Source organism: Adiantum capillus-veneris, chromosome 3 (genome assembly GCF_014529385.1).
Source record: "Adiantum capillus-veneris isolate H3 chromosome 3, ASM1452938v2, whole genome shotgun sequence".
Classification (NCBI taxonomy): Eukaryota; Viridiplantae; Streptophyta; class Polypodiopsida; order Polypodiales; family Pteridaceae; genus Adiantum; species Adiantum capillus-veneris.
This window is the reverse complement of record NC_140933.1, coordinates 31,110,259-31,118,444: the sequence shown is the minus strand read 5'-3', so window position 1 is coordinate 31,118,444 and position 8,186 is coordinate 31,110,259.

The following is an 8,186-nucleotide window of genomic DNA, read 5'->3' as shown; positions in this document are numbered from 1 at the left end:
GAAATAAGTTTCTCATTGATATCCTTGACACTAGCTAGGAAAGTGTCCATATCATCTTTCTCAAGCATAATCTTCGACTCCAGCTCTTTACGAAGCAAAGCAATTTTAACCTCATTGGACTTGCATAAAGACCAGCCAAAATATCCCAAGCCTGTTTTGCAGATTTTGCTGAACGGATGTGAGGAACAATGGTGCGCTTTACAGACAACGCAATCAGTGCATAATCCTGCGCATCCTTTACATCCCAACGAGCTTGTTCTACCATAGGCAAAACAACTCTAATAGCAACAATCCTTGCAGCAAGACCTGCAACATCCTCAACATCACCTACATCCTCAAAACCAGGACATACATCAATGCCCTGCACAATATTCCAGATGCCCTGTGACACAAGAACATGTTGCATCATATAAGCCCACATAGGGTAATTGTCCACATCCAACCTGTCCTCAACAGCAAACATCTTGAAGACATCTGTGTTGTTGTCAGCCATGGTAAATGTTGCACCTAATGTGAAAACTTCTCGAAAATATGAGAAATAGAGCGGGAACAAAACATGCTATATAGCACAAACCGTAGAAGACTCTAAGGCACCTATTATGCAGAAAACGACACTGACAAAAACTCTACACAAAATGACAAAATAGCCTATGCAGAACTGCCTGCAGTGGAAACGGAGACCGAAATGAGCCTGAATAAAAAATATGAGCAGACTTAGCTCTACGAGCTGTCCCGAAATACTTGTCGACCTGCGAGCGCTCGCCAAATCTCACTGAAATCGGAGAAAGTGAGCAGGAGTGTGCTGGAGCAGCTGGCGACTAAGCCCGGGAGGACGGAACCTGCTCTAATACCAATTGTTGGAATTAGGGTTGCAGAGAAACGCACACAGCTTGGAGAAGACGAAGGAAGCTCAAGGCACACAATAGAGAGTGTGTTACTTAGTGTGCAACGAAAAGATAGATATCCCTAGAGTGATGGGCGTATATACAATGCTCGGGGAAAAAAACCTCCTAAAGAGGGAAAAAATGTCCCAGCGGTCCTAATGTGTTCACACACATCACTACCACATGTATATGGTAACAAGTAAAACAACTACACCACACGAGTCTGGCACAACACACAAAAACAAGTTAGAAAAGAGAAATACAAGTTGAAAATTTTTCCTCAAGCTCTGGCTATCCCAAAATCCTCCTCAAACTCTGGCACTCTCAAGCTCTATCTGTTTCAACAATCTTCTAAAGCTCTAGAACTGCTATTGATCAAAACCGGCGACCGTTTCTTATATAAGGTATTTTTCGATCGAAAGATCTTTCAATCGAAAAGACTTTCGAAAAAAAAACGGCAATACGGGATTTCGGTGTATAATAGCATTTTATACGTATAATTATTTTGGTACGGGCGTATAAATGCAACACAGACCTACAATTATAAAAGGAGTTTGACGAGGGTGATCAGAGGGGGATTGGGAGACGATGTGCAACCAAGGAGGAGGTTGGAGTAGAGCATTGCAAGTGGGGCCTATAAGCATAGCAGGTTGAAGAGGCTAGAGTTTCTGAGGATAGATGAAGAGACGAGCAGCGAGTGAAGAGAAAAAAAAAGCATGTTTACTGGTCTCCAAAGAGAGGGAAGCCACAAGGAACTTTGGCAAGTTCACCATACGATAAAAAATATAAAATTGCTAGAGGTTTATCTTGTTTCAATACACACATCTAGCGATAGTGCAAACTAGCAAGTGTGAGAATACTCCTAGATGCTTCACCTAGAAATCCTCTTACCAAATAGGAACTTAAGTAGCCACTTGGTAAGATTATTGCTTGATGAATCAAGAGAGCCCATCACTTACTAGGTTAAGATGTGGGTTGAAACTAGTAATCCATCTAGCAATGCTTCCGTTCCTTATAATATCTAGAGAAACCACATTGTTCAGTCTCCTCCATACTTTTGTATGGCAGTTCTGCATGACATGCACTATATATTTATAATTTTCACTCTGTGCATCATTGTAAGAAAAAAAGTTTAACTATTCCCATTGCTTTTATGTAGCTTGATATAAACATCGTCCCATGTCTTGCACAATCAAGCAAAACCCATACATGATCATCAGATCAGTAGTGCACTTAAATTTTTAGAGTCTATTAACGCTTTCTATAATGTAAGAGTTTTTCAATGCTTCCTTTACTTGGTTTAACTTTTTCTTGAGTAGTACATACTGGTTGTATTCACATTTTATTAAAAAGAATCTCCAAAGATTCTTTTTTTTTCGACACACCATAGGGCCCACAAGGGGAGGTGCTTATCCCTTCCAAATATTAGCCATGTTACATGGTCGGGCAAGGGCCGCGTACCATCGGGCAAGAGCCACACGTAGGAATCACCATGGCCACCTAATTGATGCACCACATGCTGGGAACGACGGAGAGAACTCGTAGCAACCAACTAAGAACCTCCTCCGCAGGTGACCCACCCCAGGAGGAGGATGCGCTCGAGTGTCCAAGGGCAAGAGCCCTAGCAACGTGAACACCAGGTGAGCACAAGGTGTCCCTCTAGAGTGTGACCCAATAGGAGCTTTGAACCCACAACCCGTAGGTTGAGAGGCCAAAGCCTTACCGTTAGACCAACTCTTTGGGGACTCTCCAAAGATTCTTGATATGTGTATCTCCTAAAAGTGATAGCCTTGCTTTGCACTATGTTCCCATGCCCCTCGTGATGCATTTGCCTACTCCTTCATCACATAGCCTGAGAGTTGTGCTCACCTCCACTGAATTGCTCTGTGCAGATGAGTTGCCCTCATGGACTTCTTGATGTAGAGTCCATGAGTTCCTCAAGACTGTGCCCCTCACGACATATTTTCCTTCTCCTTTGTCGCATTGCTTGAGAGCTGCATTCACCTCCATTGAATTGCTATGTGCAGGTGAGATGCCCTCATGGATTGCTTGCTATAGACTCCCTGAGTTCCTCTCTCCCGGCCTTTGGCCACACCCCGTTAGCACAACTATCGAGCTCTACCAATTCCTCTGTACTCTGCTCTCGCCTTACCCCATTAGTTGAGCCATTGCCCCCACACTCCCTCCACCCCTTTCCCCCTTCTTTGCCTCGATCCTCAAGGCACCTGGATCCTCTCGTTCAACATACCAGCTGCCCACACTTGCATGGAACTGAGAGACACACATAGACAAGGCGTCCATGACTCCTGTAGCCGATCACAAGAATGACAAGGAGGTATTTAGTCTTCGAGGGGCTGAGGGAGCGGTCAAGCTCATACATTCATTTTTATTCTTAGAGGTTTTAGATATCTTCCTAGAATTTTATTCCTTTCTTGTGGAGAACAAGGGCCAACTTGGAGAAATTTGATTCAAGCTAGGGTAGGCAATCTAAAGACCACTAAATTGAGTGCTAAGAAAGAAGTGAATTTCTAGAATTTTAGAGCTAGTTTGGTCTGACAAAACTCTTATTTTGGTTCCATGATACTCAAATACATTTAATTAGGGTGGATCTAATTGGCGTTGAGCTATATTGGATGAGCAAGAAGACGTTATTTCATCCTTTATTCTTTTTTATGGTGAATCTATGCAACTTCTTGAGAAAGTGGATGGCCCATTCCTATGATGTGTCAGCCCACAACCCTCAAGTCAGTTTTAACAGCCATCTTGTCTGCTAGAAGTAGGATGTACCTAATGCCAAGACCTCCCTTTTTCTTTAGGAAGGCAATTGATCAACCAAATCAAAGCTAGCAGATTTGAAAGTAAAGGGATCTCCACTCTATAATAAAATATTGTGCACTTTGATGATATTCTAGAGATGGGAGCATCTGGGTTGCCAACAAGCCAAGAAGAACGCCACATACACTGGAGAAATTGTTGATTTCCATGACTTGGCTAGTCAATGAGGTTTAGGAAATCTATCCTCCGCTTGAGCTTGGTCTTAAGGTTTGAGCATATCCAACTGCATCTTTGTTTGGGAGTGATACCAAACCCATATGGATACCTAGGAGTCTAAAACCACACCATTCTCAGTACTTTATATCCTATATTAAGGAGCCATTGAGGAAGCCTGGGTCTTCTTTTATGCTGACTTTAGAATGATTAACTCTAGAACCAAAGAGTGTAGAGCCTAGATGATGTTTAGACACTCTCAAAACTCCGTCAGGAAACTCTAGTTAGATAATAGAACATTTGTGTCCTTTGTAAATTGACATACATTATTGAGACTTAGGTGGGCAAGCATGATGGCTTCCATCTTTCCTTCCAAATTTCTCTTTCTGGATACATGGTGGAGACTGCCTACTACTATTTAGATAGGGATCCTAAATATTACAATTGAATATTGATAGACCTATTGAGACTTAATACATTTGATTACATAGCATTAAACACAGTTATTGTAGTAGCATTATCAAACAAGGTTCTTATTAGTTGTTGAGTTGACACATGCCACTGAAATCCAATCTAGTGGGTCAGAATTGTAGTCATTCATCTCTCGTGAAAAGAAAAATTCCTTCTTTATGTCTCAACCATTGATGTAAACTATTTATTTTTATGGATGTTAATGCTAGTCTCTCTGATTAGAGTGGAGCCATGATCTTCCAACTTGTATCAAATTTATGATTGGCACTTGGATTGCCAAATTAGAGAGTCCTTTTGATTGACCTTTCGCTAAGATATATAAGCCAATTTTTGTAAAGTTCACAGAAGTGTTATGGATAATGAAAATGATTAGTCTGTCAACATGAGTACTTCATCTACCTTCTTACTTCATTAGCTCATATCTCCATCGTGCAAAGTGCATTTATGATTTTGCAACCAGCATTGTGTTTTCAGAATATCTCTCCACATCAACATAAGTCTCTTGCTTGTATTTCTTTTGATTTAGGATTGTTCTAAATTCCAAGCATGGGGGAGATTTGAGCTCCCCAAAATGGAGCTATTTGTTTTATCAAATGTAGAAATCGACCTGCTAACTATCAAGAATGGTTGTTTTGCCCAAGCATTTGATAGTGGGTTTTAGACCATAGATAGGTTATATTCTTGCCTACCATTGTAGTAAGTTCGTTTTTTTCGAAGCATTTAAGCTCAATCAAAGACACGTAAAGTGCTTGTGGTTGTGAGACTAGATTTTGGGGATTAACACTCACTGAAAATTAACATTTGATTAGAATGAGTTGTGGCTGAGGATGACCTCCAAAGTTGAGCACAAAAGGTGGCTAGAAGCAAAATTTACTTGGCCAAACAACAACTTGAGGAAGTTCAAATGGCAAGATTACACTCTAGGGAAACCTTCCTACAGCCAAAGGTGGCGAATCAAATGCACTTCTTCAGGACCCTAAAAGTCAAGAGGTCAAGATCTTCGCCACTCGCTCATAAATGGGGAAGGAAATGAAGTGAAGGACTAAGATGAAATGTCTAAACTAATGTTGGATCACCTATATAATTATCCAGTCTGAGGTTCGCTCTCTTGAAGTGGATAAATCCAGGGCCAATCTTTTAAGGAGTGTCAAGAATATGATTTTGCATTTAGAAGCCAACACGCTTGAGAAGGATTTCATTGATGAAGAATGATCCTCCCTGCTACAATCATTAGTCAAGGAGAGATCCCGTAGATGGGACGGATTGACTATTGACTGCTTCAAAGAATTCTGGGAGGATCTTAAGTCCTTGATCACGCAAATGTCTAACCATGCCTTGGTCAATGGAATCCTAGACTCAAGCATCAAAAGAGGCCTCATACAACCTATTTTAGAGAAACTTTTTCTCTCTCATTAAATACACTGGTGGACCATAACAATGATGTCAATAGCTTCTAAAATTATTTCCAAAGTTGGATTCCTTAGACTTTCTCTCATTCTTGACAAAGAAATTACTCCCCACCAACACAGATTTGTCAAAGGAAGGTCAGTATATGATAACATTCTAGTAGCAATGGTCAGCATTGAGTACACAAACTTAATCAAGCAAGTTTGTATCCTACGAAAACTACATGTGGACAAAGCCTATGATAGGATCACATGGCCGTTCATAGAAGATGTCATGAAATGGCAGGGGTTTGGGCCAAGGCTATGTCGGTTGGTTCACACCCTTGGTGTTGGTAGCCATTCAAAGGTCTTGTTTCACAATAGATTTGTGGGCACATTTATAGTCAAACGATCAATCAAGCAGAGTTGTCCGCTACTAGCACTGCTTTTTTTCATTGGCTCCTATCCAATGGTTACCATGCTCAAAGACAGTGTTGCAAGATGGGAGATACAATGGCTGACCTTCCCTATAGCAATGACCAACTCATAGCAAAAATCTTGGCATATGAATCCCTTCTTGTCATCAAAGCTTTCCCTGAGATAGTTAGGAAAGATCTTGAGATAGTGCAAATGTTTACCATAGCCTCTGGTTCAAAACGCAATATTCAAAAATCAAGATTGATTTCACCCTCAACAAATGACTCATTCGATCCCTCTATGTGAGCTGGAGAGAGAGTCTCAAAAGGAAAGATCTTATGCCACATGAGTGCTACGTTGAGGGTTGACATAACTCACAAGCATAGATTCCATTGGATCATGGATAAGATAGGGAGAAAGATACAAAGGTGGGAGTATGTGCTTCTTCCTTTCTTGAGCAAGGTGAAGGTAATCAATTTGTTTATGCTCTTGTACATAGCGTTCACTAATCCACTCCTTAAGTTATCCAAGTGTAACTGGAAAAAATTCTTATGGAAAAATAACACCAAGGACTTGACACCCTAGGTGTGGAAAAAATGGAATTTTGTCGCAAGACTAGTGGAGCAAGGGGACATCGAGATTCTTAACCGTGCAATTCATGGAGAGGCCTATTGTGCCAAATTTTTTATGCCGATCACTAAGCAGGACTAGACTTGGGCTACTATGACAAAGGACATTATTGACAAGGCAAAACTCTTGTCACAAGGTGGCCAGTGGAAATACCTCGAGGTACATGACAAATTGATTTCCCCTCGATGGACCAGTTTAAGACTTGGAGGCACAACGAGCGAGCTAGTAAAAAAATGTACTAGAACAGCAAAGACTTTGTAGTGGGGAGAGCTACGTGGTATTTTTCAAACTCCATTACTCATTCAGGGATGCATCCTTTTGAACCCATTCTTGAGAGGAATTGCTAGAAAAATTAACTGTAAAGTGCTCAATCGACTAGCCACTTTTGGGACAACAGATCATGAAAAGGCTAGATCATTTGACTGCCCAGTTCTGCCTCAATGGGACTGAAAGACTCTTGATTGAGGGAGCACTAGAGGGGCTTGACAACTACTGTATGCATGTGTGTGAGTCCAAGTTCTAGTGGAAAGCCTGGCGATGGCCCAAGGATACACACTTCTTTAAACCGCAAACCAAGGTTGTCTATCACACTCCAATGATTTTTGATGATTTTCCAGATTCAAGACAAGTGGAAATAACAAATAACATCTAGGGTCCTAAATAGCCACTGTCAATGAAGAAATTTTTGTGGAAGGTATTATGGGGACAGTGTGTGAGGTTCCCACCCCGTTACCATAACCTTTTGGCAACTAGAGTTTACCTGATATGTCTCTAGGCCCGAATCGCTTGAGAAAACATACTCAAGAAGTAATTGATTTCCAATGGACGGCCTCTTGTCACCAAGTAACTTGAGTCTAAACCATTAAAGAGGGTTCCTAGCCCTGTTTTGTAGGGAAAGCATGAACTAATACAAGAATTTTATACGTCCCTAATTCTCACCTTCCCAAAGAGAGAAAATCCAAATACCTTTTTCCCCACAGCTTTCGGGGACACGTATATTTGAGACTTCTCGAATCTTGGCACAATGAGTCTCTAATTTCTCTTCTCTTAACAAGAGGGAGTGGAGAGTTTCTTGACTAATTGAGACCACCATCCTTGACTAGCAACCTGAGCCAGTTCCCACTTTCCACCCCACACTCACACTTCTTGCTTGCTTTCTAATTACTTGCACATGATTGTTAATATACAAAATTCCTTTTAAGGATTCCCATCACAAGTTTGTTAGAACAACCCTTCAAGTATTATCAAAGTGGCACCAAAACAATATTTTCTAGAAGAAAAAAAACATAAGACCCTTCTGCATTAAAATATCCCAACCCTAAGAGTTCACTTCTCTTGGCGAGAGTTTATTGCTCCTTGTGTCTTTAGTTGCCCATACAAATTGTCCTGCAATCTAGGCACAAACCCTCAA